The sequence below is a fragment of the Rhamphochromis sp. 'chilingali' genome (genome assembly GCF_963969265.1).
Source record: "Rhamphochromis sp. 'chilingali' genome assembly, chromosome: 18".
Lineage (NCBI taxonomy): Eukaryota > Metazoa > Chordata > Actinopteri > Cichliformes > Cichlidae > Rhamphochromis > Rhamphochromis sp. 'chilingali'.
Window position 1 is genome coordinate 13,457,430 of NC_137945.1, and position 21,725 is coordinate 13,479,154.

The following is a 21,725-nucleotide window of genomic DNA, read 5'->3' on the forward strand; positions in this document are numbered from 1 at the left end:
TTGTTGCTGCACTAACTATCGGATTAATTGTAGCTTAGTGCATCTGTAGCAATTGCAGCAGGATAACTGAGGAGGACACTAACTTTGGATCACGTGAGTTTATGTATGTCAGACTTTGGGAAGTTCCCCCTCATATGTCTCTTTGGAACTTAAAAAGAGTTCACTGTTCAGCTTGAGCAGCCTGATCTCGCTCGAAAATTGCAAAGCAAATGGAAATATGTCACAGTCAGTGACCCAAACTGTGTGGGGAGTTCACATTTACTTCTGCACATAGAGATAATATCTTTCCTGTTTTGCACATTATACCATCAAAGACAGATAACTTTGAACTTTTATAACTGTGGTTACATTTCCCTTTGAGTGTGCTGTGTGACTGGTTGCAATTATGCATACTCAGTGCACGGTGGGACTTAAAGTAGGTTGTTTATGATGAAATTAGTTGTGTACCTGTGAAGGTAACCCAGTGTATAGGTTATAATTATACAGTACATGATTGCCTCTTGCAGTACTATTTTAAATGTACATTCACTTTTTTGTTTTAAATTAACCATGCATCTTAGCTTATAACCTCTATTTTGTGACATGTGACTCCAAGTACACCTGCACCTGCATAAATGCACTTTTTGAAAAAATGAAATAGCAAAGAGAGTTGAACCAAATGCCCCCCTCGTGAAGCTTAGGTTGCTCATCCAGCTCATTTCATCATCTACCTTAATGAGCCTCATCTATAAAGGCAAGCTGGTTTCATACATCCTTGGAGAAATGGTGTGGGTAGACTTGGGTGAGTTAGACTGAAAAAAAGCTAACAAACGGAAAACAAACATAATCTATTAGCATTTTCATTTTCTTCCACTTATGAAAGCAAATTGAAAAAAGCAACAAAATGCTGAAAAGGTAAAATAAAAAAGAGTCAAAGCAACATGATAAAGTTTATAATTCATATTGGAAGTATCAATTAAAATGACCCTTTATGAGTCTCAGTCAAGATACCCAGTGAGACCAGAGCACAGAAAGGTGTGCATAAATAATATTATATTTAATCATCTATTAAGGAAAATGTCATTAAGACCACCTCCATGCACGCCCTCGCCAATATGCACTAGCCGAAATACAATATGAAAACATCAATCAAGACAAGGCAAAGAAACTCCAATGCCAAAATGAATAATGATCATTGCAACAGAGTAGAAGGTTAGTTTGTTCCAAGTTAAAGTAATTAGTTTTTGAAGAGTGTTGTGCATAAACTCCAATAAGGAAAAAGTGAATTTAAAAGTTAAATTGATAGATTTCTCCTGGAGTCCATGGAGTCATTGGTTCAACACTGAATGTATAAGATATCTCGGCAAGTAGCAGACAGATTTCTTTGAATAAGACATTTATAACTGAAAAGAGTTTTGATGATTTCCTAACTTGGGTGACCTCTTAGGCCGAGGGACTGGTCTGTGACCCAAGGCAAATCCTTGTTGCTTGAGAAAAAGAATCTGGCTGTTGATGGGTGAAATAAATTAGTATTATACCAACAACTTCCTTGTGATTGCTTTGAGTCCTTTGAATTCAAGTTGAACAATCTCTGGTTTTGGTTTGTATCGCAAAGTATTTTCTTTGCTAAGATAACATGACAGGTTAGTTTTGCAAAGTTGCATCTGAGTAAACTACAAGACTTCTGGAACAATATCATTTGAATACATGAAGCCAAACTGTCAAACATGATGGTGGAGGGATGATGATTTGGGCTTGTTTTGCAGCCAGGGGACCTGGGCACCTTGCAGTCATTGAACTTACCATGAACTCCTCTGTTCATTAAAAATATTCTTGAGTCAAATTTTTCTGCTCAATAACGAAAAGTTGCCTGACACTGAGTCATGCAACAGAACAATGATCACAAGCACAGCAGCAAATCTTAAAATAAATGGCTGAAAAAGAAAAGAATCAAGGTCCAGACCTCAACCTGATTGAAATGCAGTGGTGGGACCTTAACCCTCCTGCCTTCTTGGGACCTTTTTGTGCCACTGCTATGTGTTAAATGGCTGCCATTTCCACTGTGTTCAGCGGAATATAACCAAACTTGCCACAGGATAGTTTTTACCTGTCAATGTTAATATTCCAGTGTGAATTCCTTAAATCAGCCTAAAATGGCTGAGCAGCAGAAATCCCCACACCCATCACCCTGGGGACCATTTTCTGCCCATTGACTTCCATTATAAACGCTATTTTTCAACCCCAAATTATCATCATATGATTTTATTTTTTCTTCTTTTCTTGGATGTCAATGAAGACTCAGGGCCTTGAAGTTTTAATTTTTAAATTGCAAAAAAAATGCAAAAAAAATAATGGCAGGTCAAAATGTATGTTGGTCACAATCTTTGGTCCATCTAAAGGCCTACTTATAATGACAATCACATATTACTTCAACTGGTTTTTTGTGGAAATATTTAGTTTCGTTTTTTGGTTTTTGGGGCTTATAACACAGGGCGCTCATGTAATAACACTGGGATTTGAAGGGTTAAAACAACGAAAATATAATTAAAACTTTACATGAATATTTCAGGGAGGAGTAGTTTTACAAGGTTGGCTAATTTAAAGTGGAATAAAATATGGATATATGGTCTTTTTATGGCGTGGCTGAGAATGGTCCCTAGGGTGATGGGTGTGAGTTTTTTAAAGGATGGCAGGAGGGTTAAGACAGCTGTGTTCCTTCACATTGATGTGAGGGAGTGATAATGTCACACAGAAAACAATTAATTAAAGTTATTGCTGCTCAAAGTGCTTCTAGTGCTTCAAGTGCCAATGCTGTGGAAACAGAGGTAGTACTGATGAATAAAAAAAGAAATTACCCAGGAATTTATCTCAGCAAGCAAGTTTTCTCTTGCAAATCACCATCATGTGTGATCATGAAGAGTGAACATCAGCTCCAAAGAGCATGTCAAAGTGATTTTTCAACATAATGAGTAGTTGTACTGTTGATACACAGTTTTACTTTGAGGTGATTTTCATACTGTGGTGTTCCTATTTTTACTTCTCTTTGTTAATCACTATTTGAATTTTCTTCTGATATCTAACACGTGTTTTAGCAGCACAAAAATATCTCCAGTATCATTCTCTAATCTCTGGTATCATAAACCTGTAATCAGGTTGTCTTTGATCTTGTGTTTTCTTTGCGATTCTGAGCCCTTTCCGTCAGCTGAATCGACCTGATGAGCTGTGCTCTGATGAGCTATATCAGGCCCCTCTTTTGACTGTGATGGGTTGAATTTTTTCCTGCATCAATTCATGACAGTGAGTCACATGAAAATTACCCTTCCTCTCCCAGAGCATCTACCTGGTTTAAGCATACTGTGTTATTTAAAATCACTCTTACTGCCGCCTTTCAGTCAACACATCGGCTGGCTGGGACATTTTACATCAAAGTAGAAAAATTGCTGCCGTGTTGGGATTACATCTTTGAAAGTAAATGGACAGGATGGAAATTACGTGACAGCCATGGCTCAGGACCAAAGACCACTCCAGCTTTGTTGCATCTTGTAACGGCGTGCAGTCTACATGTAATGCACCGCAATGCAAAAACTAGATTTGTGAGGAAATGTGTTATTCTTATACTAAATTAAAAATACATGTCAAGTCTCGTACACAGTGATGACACATGTGGGAGCTCATTTAAATTTTATTTTGGAGTCTCAACATGGATCAGTTATGTGGGTGTGTAGAGGCAGGCTAAGAGAGAAGCTTGAGATAAAATGAACAGGTGTACAGTAGGACTGACATAAAGTCTCCTCGCCAAAGCAAAGAAGAGGAGACAGCTGATGAGGGCTGTGAGGAACAGAAGAGAAACTTATAACTGTTCAAACCAACTGATTACTGCCCGACTACTGATCTCAAATCCAAAATAATAAGATCTGTGACCACCTGCACAGTCTTTGGAGCTGTATTAAGTTTTCTTTTAGGGGTTTTTCCCCCGCTGCGTAACAGGTGGTTTAGTGTTGATGAAAAACAAGATCTTATTTCCAGTCTGAGCAAGCTTGTTTTGGTAATCTGCTGAACACTGCATGGGAAAAGCCAGACTTCATTATTTCCAATCATGGCTTCTCAGCTCGTGACAGCCTAAAACGTTTTGACACTTCCTGTTTGGACATTTAGAAACTGTATCTATTGCTTAAAAAAGCATCCAACTGTCCAATCTAGACTGGGCAAATGATATAAATCTGAAGTTTTCTACTGATTAAGCAGAGGTTTGAATCTTTCTAGTAGAGACAAAACAAGTCAGTCATCATCTGACTCTCCCATTATGTATTTTTCTTTTACACACTCTTTTGGTTCCATTTCATTTCTATTTCCAGTACTTTAAGCTTCAGCAGACAGCTGTATTCAGCAAATAACCCACAATCCACTGCTTGTGCAGCACCAGAAAGTAAATAGACTATACTCCATACATAAAGCCTGTCAGTGGTTTACAATGGAGCCAAACTGAAACCTTAAAAGCTTTGTGGTTAACCCCCGTCTATTGTTGTTGAGGGAGGCTCTTCGAAATATGGGAAAACAGGGTGATATGAGAAAGAGAGAACCTGAATGAAGGGTAGAAAACGTGTACAGAATTAGCAATATATTTTATAATGGCCAGGATGCATTAAAACTGGACGGCATTCACAAATACTTACAAAGAATAAGCCAATATGAGGAGCAGGCTGTACATTTTCTGTAATAAATGATGAGGAAATAAGAGGTCATCATATCAAAACAATAAAGATGTAGCTTTAATTCATCTCCCTAAACCTTGCCGGTCTGCCTCATTCACATGGCTTGTGAATCACTCCATACATCTGTTTGAGGACTAATATTTATTTAATTATGTTATATTAGCAAATTAGGTAATTTCAAAGTAACCTAAAGCAGGAGTGTTCAGAAGGATGGAGCTAACCAGCTATTTAATGATACAAATATCTGAGTAGATTTTGAATGAGAGTCAGAGACTTATTGGCAGGGGAGCTTCTTGGTTGTTTTAATTGTATTTAATGAGGTGGTGGTGAGGTTGGGGGGATACAAAGAATCAGCAATGGTGGCCACACCGGTAATCAGAAATAACTACAGAGTTGAAAATTACCTTAGAAGTGAACAGTTCCTTTACTGAGCCAGTGAGTTAATGTCTGTCAGAACTCACTGAATCTCGTTGTTGCTCCATGACCACAGTACCACTGACAGTACCAGTCTGCATCTTAAGGTCAAGAAATTGTGCCTTTATTCTTCAAAATTACAGGATGAGCTTCTTTGGAGCTTACCTTTATGAGCAACTGAGAGGCTTTACTTTGCAATACAGAAAAACAAGAACATCCCAGTTCACATGTTTAGAACTTTGTTCGTACCACGAAGAAAGATGATATCGAGCTGAGTCATGTCTCTGTCATTTGGAAAAAGGCCAGATGGGGTGGATGAAACTATCTACACCCTCACTTATCTTAACTGCACTACTGTATAGCTCTGTGTAAATAATCATTCTGTACATTCGATAATTTTTAATCCTACAACTGTTTACAACTTGCATAGTTCCCATTTCTGTATAGCTGTATATCTCAGATTTCTGTAAAGTTATTTATTTCATATTTATATCCTGTTCATAGCCTGCACATAGCTTGTACTCACTACAGCCTGTACATACTTATAGTTATAGGAGTTATCAGGAGAGTTTTCTCCAAGCATGACATCCTGGTGCATTTCAGACCCAGCAACACACTCAGACAAAAACTGGTTCACCCGAAAGACAAAACGCCAAAACACAGACTTAACAATGTGGTGTATGCTGTACAGTGCAGCGAGGAATGCCCAGACCTCTACATTGGAGAGACCAAACAGCCACTTCACAAGTGCATGGCACAACACAGAAGAGCCACCTCCACAGGACAAGACTCAGCAGTCCATCTGCATCTTAAGGATAAAGGACACTCCTTCGAGGATGCCAATGTTCACATTTTGGACAGAGAGGACAGATGGTTTGAAAGAGGAGTGAAAGAAGCCATCTATGTCCACTGTGAGCGACCATCTTTGAACAGAGGCGGTGGTTTACAACACCAACTCTCTGCCATCTATAATCCAGTTTTGAGATCCCTTCCCAGACGCCTTAACGCCCACTCACATCCTGGGCCATCTGATCTCAGGAATTCGCATGATAAGGTGGGGCCAGGTTTCACAATGAGCTCACCCGAAACTCTGGCTGATTGGGACCCACACCCAGTTTCACACCTTGGCTCAGGCGATTAGAGGATCATCAGGGGTCCTTTTGTCCCTCTGTGGGGGGACACTCCCACTAGGTTTATATCTGGGACTCTCCACCATTTGACCTTAGAACTGAAGAAGCTTCTCGGATGAGAGGCGAAACGTCTTGAAGTAACTTAAAGAAGTCCAGACGCTTTTCTTTGCAAGCTCCTTTGACTATGATGACCTGGATGACTGAGAACCTTCACAGACTTATAGTCAGTGTTGGGGAGTAACGGAATACATGTACCGCCGTTACGTATTTAAAATACAAAATATGAGTAACTGTATTCCGTTACAGTTACCGTTTAAAAAGGTGGTATTCAGAATACAGTTACTTTGTTGAAATAAATGGATTACACTGCGGTACTTTCCTGTTTCATTTTGTCGCGGGTCAGGACTGTTTGGGTTTGTTTGACAGCTACGTTCTGTTGTTCCAGGCGGCAGCACTACGGTTGCCATGGTTACAGGGCGACGCTCTCTCTCTCTCTGCGACTGTGTGTTTCCTAGGTGAGAGAGCGCCTTTTCGTTGTTGTTGTTGTTGTTGTTGTTGTTGTTGTGCTAAGCTAACAGGCAGAATGCTACAAGCATAGCTCTAAAGAATGTAGCATCATGGGCAGTGTAGTCCGTGTTGCAGAGAGAATGGACTGCCATACACGTTATGGGTCTGTGAGCGCGAGGAGGGAGAGAGAAAAAGGGGAGTGGAAAGGTAGGAGTTGTCATCGAGGAAAAACGGGAGCTGGAAGCATGTAAATATAATAATAACCACTTCAGCCAAGCTATTAAGACTCGACTGTACACCGTGTTCGTGTTTTCCTCCGAAAACAATAAGTTCCGTTGGAGCAGTCTTTCAATGCCTCTCTCTGTCTCTCGCAAGAAAAGTTGACCCACACAACAAAGTAAAGCTAGTTTTCGGCTACGAGCCGACAGGGACCCCGCCGTATTAGTCAGAGGTCCCTTTACTACAGTTCGGAGTCGCGGACCTTCAGTAATAGTAATAAATCACACAGCAATAGTATATTCACGTTGTTGTAAAAAGTATGATAATATATTAAGTAATCCAAAGTATTCAGAATACATTACTGTCATTGAGTAACGTAACGGAATACGTTACAGAATACATTTTGGGGCATGTATTCTGTATTCTGTAATGGAATACATTTTAAAAGTAACCTTCCCAACACTGCTTATAGTTATAGAATATTCACAACATACTTCATACCGTGTACATTATAACATACCATAATAGACCCATTTCTGTAATATACTTACATATCTATACTATTGCTAATATATATTGTAATATATCTATATCACTAAAGCACTTCTGGATGGATGCAAACTGCATTTCGTTGCCCTGTACCTGTGCATGTGCAATGACAATAAAGTTGAATTCTATTCTAATTCTATGCCTCCCCATACCCCCTTTCTAGACGCACCCCTGCTTTTTGGAGCCAGAACCTCGCTGTTATGGTTTTTAGTTTTGTGGATTTATGACTCCTTTTGGTTTTTTGTATTATTTGTTACTTTGATCATTTGTCACATATAATTGTTTGATTGTGCTGTCTTGCGTAGTCTTCGTCATTGTGTTAGGTTACTTCCTGTCGCCCACACTACCAATCCTCGGAGTATATCTGAGAGAAGAAAAAGCATAATAGGACCTGTTTAAAGTGCAACACTCCTTAGTAACAAATTGGTAAAATTAAATCCTGCAATTTGGTAATGAAAAGCTTAAACACCAAAACCAAGGTGTGAGTAGCAATAAGTTAGCATGAGTATAATTGTTGCTGCACTAACTATCGGATTAATTGTAGCTTAGTGCATCTGTAGCAATTGCAGCAGGATAACTGAGGAGGACACTAACTTTGGATCACGTGAGTTTATGTATGTCAGACTTTGGGAAGTTCCCCCTCATATGTCTCTTTGGAACTTAAAAAGAGTTCACTGTTCAGCTTGAGCAGCCTGATCTCGCTCGAAAATTGCAAAGCAAATGGAAATATGTCACAGTCAGTGACCCAAACTGTGTGGGGAGTTCACATTTACTTCTGCACATAGAGATAATATCTTTCCTGTTTTGCACATTATACCATCAAAGACAGATAACTTTGAACTTTTATAACTGTGGTTACATTTCCCTTTGAGTGTGCTGTGTGACTGGTTGCAATTATGCATACTCAGTGCACGGTGGGACTTAAAGTAGGTTGTTTATGATGAAATTAGTTGTGTACCTGTGAAGGTAACCCAGTGTATAGGTTATAATTATACAGTACATGATTGCCTCTTGCAGTACTATTTTAAATGTACATTCACTTTTTTGTTTTAAATTAACCATGCATCTTAGCTTATAACCTCTATTTTGTGACATGTGACTCCAAGTACACCTGCACCTGCATAAATGCACTTTTTGAAAAAATGAAATAGCAAAGAGAGTTGAACCAAATGCCCCCCTCGTGAAGCTTAGGTTGCTCATCCAGCTCATTTCATCAGGAGGAATAGAGCTGCTGCTACATCGAGGCCCTGTCTAAAAAAAGCTGTGATTCTCATATAGCTACTGTAGTAGAGTCCAAGGATAAAACAGTGTTGCAGATTTTGATACTTCAGATGAATTCAAATGCATCCTCAAGCAGAAATAGAAATAATGTCTGGTGTCGAATTGGCAGTGGCCCAAATAAAAGATTAAATCAATTAAATTCAATTAATGCAGGTCAATAATTTTTCACTGTTTGTTTTCTTTAGGCTGTGCTCTTCAGCATCACTGACATGCTCTGATATGACCCAGCTCATAAAAAATATTTTATTTATTTCCTTCCAAATAAACCTTCAGCTGTTGTGATTCACATAGAGATTCTGATTGTTTGATATTTATTTGCACACATTTATATGCTGTTTTATTCTCCTGAACAGGGCATTTATTAGCACACAGCCTAGCTGTGAACCTTTTCTTAGGATCCACGGGAAAAGTAAAACACCAGCGTTATTGGATATAAATATGTATAGCAATCTTTACGAGGGTGAAAGCATCAGTCAAAGTATGAATAAAAAGAAAATCAAATGAAGGTCAATAAGTGAAAGGTGGGCCCATTTTTCAGAGAGTGAATTTTGAGTAGACAGCCCTTTTTTCATATTATTTTTGATCCACTGAACTCTACCTCCGGCAGGTTAACCTCGTAGCACCGCAGCGATCAGTCTCACCTAAAGGAAATCAACCTTTGGGACACCAGAGAGCCCAGAGCTGCCAGTGTGATTGCATTTACGAGAGAACTTTGGACATTTGATCCAACAACAGGGAATCATTTTTGAAACTTTGAGGCAGAGAAGCACAGCTGAATTTCACATTCGCCCCTGGGAGACATTTGAAGTGTTTGTTTTGAAAGAGGCCATCAGTTTATGTCCATCTGTACAATGTAGCTGGTAGTTTAACGTTGATTAGCAATTAGCGCATCTAGTTAATCTTTGTGTAACCACTTTTGGTGCGTGATGGGAGGAAGCGCTCTACTGGAAGGCGCTCCTCAGCAACAACTATCAGATCTTTTTTTTATTAAAGTCGCTCTTTCGTCCAGTACTGCACCACCACTTTGCGTTTCTTCTCAGCTGAGGAAGGGGAAAGGGCAATTGGTCTAACACACCTAGGATGTCAGCTTCAATCACTTCCAAATGAGCTGACATGACATAACTGACATGAGCTGACTGTGATCCTGTGGACCGTAAGACGGAGCAGAGTATCGGGTATAATTAAACCAAAGGAGAAGAAAGGCCAAAATGCTGTGTCTATTGAGCTGATCTGAACTCTCTTCACTGTTTGTACTGTGGAAAAATGGCTTTTACTTTTCAAAGGAACTTTTCTTGGTAGATTGGCTGCACATTGTTTTTCTTTTCTGAAAGAAGAAAACAATTGCAGAGTAAAGGGCTAGCCAGTGTCCCACCACACTCTGGCCTTGAGGTATAACATGCTGGAAGAGATAAACATAAAACATAAAAATAGGATTTTTCTGTACACCGGCCACAAGATTCTATGTCAGCAAAGGTAAAAGCACACCGTGCAGAGACAAAAAAAGCAATTTCACTGGAGGTTACACATCTGTGTCAACACAGGCTAATAAATGCTTTTTACGCTGTTTACTGATTGATTTTGTCTGGTGGATCCATTTACAATCAGACCAGAGGAGAGCGAATCAGCCGTGAATAATTCAGGCTTTGAATATCTGAATAATTAGGTTTCTTACTTTGTGCTGTCCATACTTCAAAAAACAGAAAATCTGACAGTGATGTAAAAGACAGAGTTGCTGCAGCTCGCAGGAGAAAGTGCAAGAATGAATTAATAAAGATTCTCATGTAATTTTAAAGGTTTATATGACAACACAAGTCCTCTAAGTCTCGAGCATGAGCTGTTTGTAAGCTCGAACTTCAGAAAATCAGAGGCTCAAACATCATTAAATGAAACATGTGGCACGATTACTTAATAATTACATACAAGTGCAACTACGACATTAATTCTAGTAACCTATCCTAAAAATATCAAAGTTATAGCCTACTTACTAAATTATACAGTAACTTGAGGTTGAGCTGTGTCAAACCCATTTGAACCCATTTTTTTCCGCATGTTAAAAAAAGAAGAAGCTAAAATTAGAACCAACAGGAGCAGGTCTTGTTCCTCAGCTGCCATGTTAACACATGGACAGCTATTATGAAGCATTATTTAATTTACCAATCATTTCAATGGTAAACAGGATCATCAAATTTCATGTAGAGAATATTCTATCAAACCTGCTACAGTCACCACTCAGGAGGTAGAGCGGGTCATCTGCTAATCAGAAGGTCCGTGGTTCGATCCCAGGGTCATCTAGTCTGCATGTCTCATGGATCCATCGGCATGTTAATGTTTGCCAAAAGCACTGTATGTGTGAAACCCAGCAACAAGGAACACAACACCCCACACAGTGCTCCAACAGTGAGTATCAGATGTACCTTAATCTGATGAAAAGCCATAGACTGAGCAGCAGATGTACTGTCGCCTTGATGTCTTCCATTGTTGTGTTGCATTTGCATTGCATACTAATGATGTCACAGGACTTTCAGGCAGCCTTGCCATAACGTTCCCACACAAATTGACTTTGTGCTGAATTGGATAATGACCAAAACTGAGTAAGTATAGTTGAGTGAAGCTGAGTGGGTGCTAGTGAAAAAAAGCTTCAGATACCACAATCTGCACCGTACCAGTGCCGCTTCCATCACTACAAACTGAACCACAATGCTGCAAACCGCCTACTTTCTGTGTAACCTTTGAATAAGATGGAACATTTCTCAGTATCAAACAACCACATAACTAAGCCGATACATTATGCACAGATCTGCAGCTGATTTAAAACAAACATCTAAACCAAAAATGGACATTACACGTCACGTTTTAAATTATAAATTGAAATTTCCAGTTCATCAAATGTCTCTTAGTGAGCAGTCCTTACCCGAGGAAAGAATCTCTCTTCCTCGTCTGTCCTCTCATGCTTACATCGTTTTTGCATCTGTGAGAGTGTCGCACATTAACACTTCATTCCCCTGCAAAATACAGCAACTGCAGCTTTAGCTTAGCAGGCACATTTGCCTGTTTGAAACATTGCATTCAAAATTGCAAGCATGCTGATCCACACAGGTATGCACACATGGGTATTCACAGACGCGGACTAAAGCTTTCTTGGCTGCTGCCTCAAAGCACACTGTGCGCTGTCTATCTTGCGTGCTGCACAATATCGTTTATTATTTAGTAAATATTGATATCTATGACTAGCTAGTTTATTGTGATGGTGCTTTGTTTTCTCTATTTTTATGTTGCTCTTTGTTGTTTGCTGTCTCCTCTGTTTGTTTTTTTTGTTTGTTTGTTTTTTTCTCCATACAGGTGACCCAGGAGTTCTTTTTTTTTTTCTCTCTCTTCCCCCCCCTTCTCACCGTCTCTTCTCCCCTTTGGTTTTCTTTCTTTCTCTCCCCCTCTTTCTCTCATTCATTCCCCCTGTCCTATTTATTAAAAAAAAAAAAAAAAAAAATGACAAAGGATGAACTGAAGCTCTGCCATCACGTAATGTCGCATACTGCTGTTTCTGATGTCATTTAGAAAAAAAAAAACAAAACAAAAAAAAACAACAACATTGCATTCAAAATGACTTGCCAGTTTAAAACAGGCACTCTGTTTCAACTGCCTCCTCTTCTGTAGCACTAGTTGCATGTTGAAGTGAACACATGATCTTGCAGAGGGTGCAGGAAGAATAATGTGGTGACTTACCTGTCTCCATGACACCGGCTGAAAGGACCAAAAAACTACCACGCATGAAAAATTAACTTGCCATTATATTTAACCTAACCAGCTTTAATTAACCTCTCAGTGTAATACCGTGTTTCCTAAAGCTGCTATTTTTTATACTACAGTTTGTGATGCTACAGTGACTTAATTTTGCATAGATGATTACTTTTAACTGGACACCACTGCAGAAGTTTTCCTGCAACCAAGTTAAACTTCTTTGTAGCTTTTAATATTTCACTAACTGTAGGCACTAACAGGCCTACTTGTTGTTCTTAGAGTATTTAAAAGTAGAATGGGAGGGAGAGCCTTCAGTTTTCAGGCCCCTCTTCTGTGGAACCAGCTTCCAGTTTGGATTCGGGAGACAGACACTATCTCTACTTTTAATATTAGGCTCAAAATTTTCCTTTTTGCTAAAGCATATAGTTAGGGCTGGACCAGGTGACCCTGAATCCTCCCTTAGTTATGCTGCAATAGACGTAGGCTGCCGGGGGATTCCCATGATGCATTGAGTTTTTCCTTTCCAGTCACCTTTCTCACTCACTATGTATTAACAGACCTCTCTGCAGTGAATCATATCTGTTATTAACCTCTGTCTCTCTTCCACAGCATGTCTTTTATCCTGTCTTCCTTCTCTCTCTCTTTTTTTTTTTTTCTTCTCCTTTTCCTCTTGTTGCACAAGCTGGGAAAATATGTTTTATGTGTGCAAGCTTTCAAGCTATGCTAAATAAAAACAAATGCCACAAACTGTGTTTCATGTTGTTACAGGAATCTGCATGTATTCAGTTGGGAATGGAGAAAATGTTGAAATGATTGATTCTAATTTGCTGTTAAGTCTCTTTCACACTGCTGGAATTGCAGCTACAAGAACACAGAACACACACTGTGGAACAGTAAGCTTTAATTTTTTTAATGGGTCCAGTTTAAAGTTGTAGTGCTCTATTGTGCATCAATCACTATAGAAATACACAGCGGCTTAGAGAGTACACTGAGCAATAAAATCATTAATTTGAATTAAAATGTTTATTTTACTGCTCTGTGCACTAAATCACCAGAATAACAATTTGCTGTTACATTCATCTCTTGTCCTTTTTACATTATATTTTGTTGGCCTGTAAAGCAGCATGGCATTGTGGTGGTTATCACTGTTGCCTCATGGCAAGAAGGTCCTGGCTGTGGCCTTTCTGTGTGGATTTTGCATGTTCTCCCCAGGTTTGTGTGGTTTGTTTCCAGGTACTCCAGCTTCCTCCCACAGTCCAAAGACAAGCATTTAGTGAGGTAAGGTTCATTGATCATTCTAAGTTGCCCAAAGGTGTGCAAATGGTCGTCTGTCACGATGTGAATAGAATGGGATAGGTTCAAGTCCCCCCGTGACCCTGATAATAATAAGAATATATATTTTGATGTTATATTTTTAAGTTCTTTAGAGATTTTTTATTAACATTTTATCATCATCTGATACTGTCTGTAGCAAGTGGCTCTCAGCGATTCTGTATGATCACTTTCTGTGTGTGTGTGTGGGGGGGGGCTGGGTCTGTTCTGGGTCTGTCTGGGTCTGGGATTGCTGAGCTTTGGTCCTTCTGGAACATTGTTATTGAGGGTGGGGGGGGGGGGGGGGTTCCCCTCCCTGCTGCTCCTTGCTTGGTCCTGCCTTGCTAGGCGTTTTTCTTGTGGTTGCTGGCCTGCTCCCATGGAGGTTGTGGTCTGAGGTGCCTTGGGCCTCTTTATCATGCAGTGGGGGCTCCACTGGATGTTGGGCGGTACCTGGATCCCTGGACCCCGTCCTTTGCACGTACCAGGGTTGGCTGCCCACTGCCTCTGGTTCTTTGGCACTCCTGCCCTTTCGCTGTGGGTGCTCAATCTGGGGCTTCCCTCTGCTAGGATGGACGCACAGTTGTCATCGAGATGTGTGAGTTCAGGTCCTCGCTACTCTTCAGGGGCTGTGGATGGGCCAAGGTCTCCTGGGTCTGGCTCTCCAGACTGCATTGTAGCAGTCTCTCACCCTCATTTTTAGGTGTGATTCATGGAAAAAGCTCATACACAGACCCGCACAGTCTCTGTCTCGCTTTCTTTCTCTGTCACACACACACACACACACCTGTTTGTGCACCTCCCTTTGTTTTGTCTTTCAGACTCGTGTGTTTTGTTACAGATGCAGCAGTTGGAGATCCAGCGGCATGCTGTTGGCTTCATCCTTCATCACTTTCTCTTTTTCTTTGTGTCCACTTTCTTTTTCTATTCCTCTGCCTTCTTCTGCCATCTTTCACCAACCTGCCGTTCACCCTTTCCAGCATGATGCTCACTCTTAGATTGCGAGAGTGACTCTGGTCCATTTGGATCCACCAGGGTCTTCCTTCTCTCACCCCAACCGGTCGCAGCAGATGGCCCCGCCCCTCCCTGAGCCTGGTTCTGCCGGAGGTTTCTTCCTGTTAAAAGGGAGTTTTTCCTTCCCACTGTCGCCAAAGTGCTTGCTCATAGGGGGTCATATGATTGTTGGGTTTTTCTCTGTATCTATGAAGCGCCTTGAGGTGACTTTTGTTGTGATTTGGCGCTATATAAATAAAATTGAATTGAATTGAATTAACTGCCAGGTGTGAGATTTATAAGGTTAATTTTAGCTGAGAAAAAACTGGTATATGTTATAGGATAATTACTTTAAACTGTCTGATTATTCCCATTCCCAGATGTACAACAAATCATTCCTCTGGCAAACAAATGACTAAAATCTGTATTTGCATTAAGTCCTGTTTGTAGAGAATTAATGGGCATCTGTTATGATTTAGAAATCTATTTGTTGAAAGGGATACCTGATACTCTGCAGCACATTGTCATGGTCCCTGGGTGTCGAACACAGGATTTTGAGTTTTCTTTAGCTTTGTTTTTTCATAATCTTTGTTTCATGACTTAAGGGTTTTCTTGGAGTGTTTTGTGTTCTGGTTTCATACTTTCTGGCAGTAGCATTTCTTGGTTTCAGTCTGGTTTATGAATCCCTGGTTATTCCTGCCTCCCTCGTGTTTCTGTGTCTGGCTCCTGGTCTCAGTGTTTGTACTTCCTGTTTTATTTTGATAGTGCCTCATCTTATGTGTGTGTGTGTTGTTTAATTTTGTGTCCTTGTCTCGTTAGTTAGATTCTGCTCACATGTGTTTTATTTACCCCAGCTGTACCGTCATGTGTCCTCTCTCACAGTACGGTTTCCTGGAATATATAACTTGGTTTTCTTGTTTTTTATTTTATTTTTTCAGATGTTTACATCTGTATTATTTTGTACTCAATTTAAAGTTAATAAAGCTGTTTTTTAGTTTAACTCCCTTGTTCCTGAGTCCTGCATTTGTGTCCTACTCAGCCTGCCACACAGCCAGTCTTGACACACACTTCCATAAATAGCATATCTCTCATTCTTTCAAGATCTCACTCTTCTGATGAATTTGAGCAGCCTTTTAAGTTTGATGCTACAGTAACTGGAGTCTGAATTTTCATCCAATATGGACTCTGCCCTTGAATAATGTTTTTTAGTCTGAATGTTGCTGGCCTCATGCTGCAGACCTGAGAGATAGCCCAACCTCGAAAGGAAGAAAGGCAGTGGAAAGTGTGAAGAAAACAAAGGAATGAATTGATAAATTAATAAATAGATCGTGGGATTAATACTATCCCTTAGTTATAGCAACTCTGCATTATGTCCTGGGCCAGATATTTTTTCAGGGGCCTTTTGTAATGTTGCACAGGAGCAAACTCGACATCTAACATTTCAAATTCTGGTGGCATACAAATCCTCCTCAAAGTACTCCACAAACTTGGTCACAGATTTACAATATTTATGTGTAGAGCAGCAGCAAGAGGCATTCAAGCCAGCCAACATTGTTCAGGAACAAGATTTTGTGTTATAACATAAATAGAGTACTATCAGAGACATGCAGACACAGGAAACAATAAAATGTGCAGCAGCTTTACTTTCATTTGCCGAGACCAAGACTGCAGAGGGAACTTTACTTGATTAGTTGGTAGCTGACATTAAAGAGTTACAACACGCACAGGCTGCATGAAACACTGCAGCTGGTGACACACTGAGGGTTATAGAGGAGGGTAAACAAATGTAAACAGTGTTAGTTCAATTTTAGGATATTGAGAAACATATTAATGGCCGCGGACTTTAATGCTGAGGCTCCGAGTTGGTAAGTGCACCGCATTTGTTCTGTAAATTCTGGGGTCATTTGTTCTGGATGATCTCATCCTCTTCTGAATACAGAACAGCCATTAGTCCGACACTTCTCTAGGTGAGAATTGAAAACCAACTCTCCTATATAATGTAAGAATTAGCTGAGGTATTCCTGAAAAAAGATCTTGTAAGACAAATACAAGGGAGAACTCCAGGAAATATAGAGTATACTGGAGGCAAAAAAGACAGAAGCCTGCATGACTGGTCGTCATATCAAATTTGACTTCATGTGTCAACTTATGATCAAACAAGACAAACAGACTAAAAAGTGTTCAGTGTGCCAAGTAAAGTACACCTTTAGTTCTGGATCAGACCTTTTTGTGCTTTCAGAAATGGGACATTTATTTTTGTGGCAAAGAGTCAACAAGTGCTGAAAACATTCCTCAGAGATTTACTTCCAAATTGAAACAATAAAACTTACACAGTTGCTGCAGACTTGTTGGCTACATACCCATTATGTGAATCTCCCAAAGGTGCTTTATTGGACTGAGATCTGGAGACTGTGGAGGTCATTTCAGTACACTGAGCTCATTGTCATGAGATGTTTGAGATGATCTGAGCTTTGTCACATGGTGTCAGGTAGGCTGTGGCACCACCACAGACACCAAAAGCCATGATGCATTAAAAATCACTTAAATAACTTTTCTTCCCTTTTCCAATGTGTGGGAATGTATGTGAATGTTTTACTGTTATATCTTATTAGTATTTTAAGTATTCTATCTATTTTATTTATTGAATTTTATTGTTTTATTTATATTTTGATATTGCTAGGGATGATGCAATGATCGGGGACCATTCTTAATTTCGTTGTTCTCATGACAATGACAATAAAGTTTCTGATTCTGATTCTGATTCAATGGTCAGTTTAGCCGGTCATCCCGCCTGTGTCTACATGAGTAAATGTTGCTCCCTGTTATTAACTGAGCAGATATTTGCATTCACAAGCAGTTGAGCAAAATGACTAGACCACCAGGAAATGTCCTGCTGTACTAGCTGTCCAATAAAAAAAAAGTGTATTAAATCATTTTCACCAAACACCTTCATCGCTATAGTGTTGTTGATTGAAGCCATTTTTTAAAATGAGAATGAAATAGATCTTCCTGAAAAAAAAAAACTTCCAGGATTTCTGCTGTTGTGTTATCATTTTGCACCATTTGCCCATGTTGCGTACTAGTGCACAACTTTAATTTTCATAAAATTGAAACCATAAATGTAGCAGTACAGTAATCAAATGTGTCCGTATTGAAACATTTAATTGTTGCTAAATTCAACAAGCACATTGTGGTTAAAAATCCGTTACAGTTTTTCTATTGTTGTTGTTGTAATATTGCTTTCGCAGTTTCAGCAAAAGCTGAAAGTTGTGTCTCTGGGTGCAAACCTCACCTTTATTTTTATTTTTATGTATGAGCACAAGACCGACAGCACAATTCGAAAACCAGCCTAAAGAGCCTGACTGGTCATCACTGCCTGTTACCTGTTGAGGTTCATGCTTTTCCTCCTTAAACCACATGGAGCGAAATCAGCTGATTGTGGTGCAAGCTGAAAGAAAAAAGCATTTTTGTTTTTATTTTCTTTCTATCTGTTGTGTGCAGATAATTCGAGAAACTTTGTAACACAAGTGACAACATAATTGTAACAAGTGTGTGATGTAATGTGATTACAGTTACTCTGGAACACATCAAACACACACGACTGGTCACCTCTAGATAGTTAACGTTATTTAACTTTATATTTATTTGTTATAATCTGCTCCACTTCCCATTTTTTTCTCTCCTTCCTCATTCTTGCTCTTTTTTTCTCCCCACTGCCAGAAGGATAACCTTTCATTTTGGTTTTAGTGGCTTTGCTGTCATTAGGGTTGTTTGGAATCAGGTGAGGCCCCCTTAGGGAGGCGATATGCTCCTACTGTCACTGCAAACGTTGCACATTGCCACACCTGTACTTGAACGTTTGTCAGCCCTTGGGCACTGCTGAACATGGGTTTTGCATGATCATCCTTTGCTAATGTTGTCTGTTTATCCAGTGTATTCAACATGTAAAAAGGTCTGTTTTGCAACTGTTGCATGAAATAGGCTTTTCCCAGCTGGTCATGATGAGCATATGAAGTCAGTCCAAATGGGAATATAATTTAGAGTCAATACATAACCCGAAACATAAACCTTCTTGTTATCTTCATAGATACAGGAAAGAGCTATGGACAAAAGCATATGTGATGGACTAAATAAACTCTATGCAGCAAGTGCCAATTTGCAACAAACCAAAAGCAATCACATCCTGACTCCACGACAATTTTTTGAATGGTCTAACTCACATCTCCTGAATCACTCAGGTCTGTGTTTCAGAGATTTTGACGCCGGTGGGGCAAGGTTGATGGAACATTCTGAATCCATCAGAACAGACCGAGGAGCCCGCAGCCATAACAGCTCTGCTCCAGTCGATTAAACCAAGCTGAAAACAGGCAGGTTGTCTGGCAAAGAAAATACAGACGTTACAAGAAGTTATGAGGGTTCAAAGCTTGAAATAAGGTGACAAATATCAACCCAACCCTTCAAAGGCCTGTGACTCAGCCATTATCCATAGCACATAGATTTTTGCGTGGATTCATTAGATTTACTGTTGCCGTACAGAAAACATCAACTGATTCTGATTGGTCAGGTGGGAGGTACTCACTGATTTAATATAGAAGGATCCATATGATTTATTTTTTGCTGTTATTCTGAATATCCACATTCATATCCATATCAGATGATTGAATTTGTGCACTTTTGTTCTTTTGACAAATATGTCATATACATTTTTTCATGGTCAAATGAAGCCAAACAGCATTTATTTAAATATATAATCATATCTACAATATCAGTCAGTCCTAAGTTCTTGTACTATATGATTTATAATCTATGTTGAGTATGAAAGCCAGGATATGGACTCCCTTCTTGTCGCCTACTCTGAGCCAGTTTGTGACTATTTGAGTAAAGCAAAGTCATTGTCCTGTCCAAGAAATCAGTTTAAGATTCATTTAAACTTTGGGACATGGTGTGTTATTCTGTTGGAAGCAGCCATCAGAGGATGAGTAGGCTGTGGTCATAAAGGAATAAAATGTACTGAGACAATATCGCCCACAGAGTTGGGTGGATGGATCCATGCTTTCATGAAGTTTACACAAATTTCCATTCTGTTTTATTGCAGTGAGAAAACACTCCACACCACCGTTTAGTCCACAGAAAGCAGGCTCTGTGTTGGCTGGCTTTGGTCTGATCTTCCATCACCACGGTATTTTCATCAAAAGGAAGACTGCAGGCTACACATGGTTATTCCTCATTAAAGCATCATTTGCATGGGGACATCCAGTCTAGGTTAACATGAAATTTATCACAGGTATGCAAGTTTAGGTGATGCTTAATCAAGTTCTGCAAACCTTGTGTCGTGTTTTTTTTCCTTTCAGTATTTCTAATAAATAAAAAAATAAATATGCTTGGAACGATCCAGAGATATTTTTTTGAGTATAGCTCCAGTGATATGAATTATAATCTCTCATTTTTTTAAGCTAATTTGATGTAAATCCATCATTTATTTATTTTCAGACATTACTTTTATAAGTAAAGCACAACAGGTTTATAAAACGCATTGTGTTGCTGTACTGCTTAGTTGCTGAAGTGTATTTCCAGGTAAAACATTTTCCCAGGTAAAATGGTAACAGTCCTAATTGCCCCAGGCATCTCGTTTAGAACATGTAAGGTCAGACATGTATCTGTATGAGAGATACAGCCCCATTAGCAGGCTATGTGTCAGTCTGATGACCATTAAACCGATGATACTTGCTGGTTTTCACCCCAATTAGGTGTAAGTGTGGGTTGGCGAGCCTCTGGCCCCAAAAGGTCTGGCGCAATAAGAACTGGTTGATGGTGTGTAATATTGCTTATACTCATAAATTATTCAAGGCCTGAACCAAAGTATTATGTATATATAAAAATCTCCATGTGTTCTTTTCTCAAAAGGAATCAAAATTCAATTGCAAAATAATAAGAAACAAACAACTGGTGGTCTGGGGAGGCACAAATCTGCTGTTTCTACTTGAACCTAAACAGGCATTTGAGCCCATCTGTTTCAGGATCAGGACTGGTCCTGGATTCCCAGTAACAAGCTCAACTGTTTCCAATCATCTCCTCTCCTGCGAGTACTTAAGGTGTTTTTTTACCTTCAGTCTTTGCTGGATTGTTGAACTGGCAGCTGCCAGTGAAGCTGGCCGCCCTGCTTGTTTGGCCTTGCGACCCAGCCTGAGTTACTTGTTGTTTTTGCAAACACATCCTGGAGATCGGAGAGTGAGAGACTTTGTGTTCTGAGACAGATTCTGAGGAGAAGGTAAACTGTGGAATCGCCTCATCTGTTTGGAACCTGGACTTCACTATTGTGACCTTTGTGTCAACAAATCTGTTACAAGTTTCATCCCCTGCATCAGCGGCCATCGCAGAAACGCTACTCAAAATGAATGTGAACGGAGCTGAGAGAGACAGTTATCCAGAGGTCTACAAAAGCTGCACAAAAATAATGATAAATTTCATGAAAAGTTTTAGGATATGTGGTATTACCATGATAGTTCATTAAAAATATATATTATCGTTCATGTTAAATAGAGCAACACCCGTAAGGCTGAAATTTGGGGTATGACAGGTCCCTTGGCTCATTCAGGCTCAGGTTTACGGCTAGCCTAAAGAACCATTAGGCCACAAAGAAATGTCCACACGTTTTCTTCCACAGCTGATGGTTTACAACTCTTTCTTTTGCTGATTTATTTTCTTATTAGTCATTTTTCACTCACTGGTTATGTTGACGCATTGAGATGTGAGACTGAGGTCTTAGAACTAGATCGGGCTGGGTTGTTTTCCCCTTTATAAGCAGCTAGGATTGGCTCCAGCGCCCCCCGCGACCCTGAAAAGGATAAGCGGAAGCGAATGGATGGATGGATAATCTTCTTTATAAAAGAAGTTG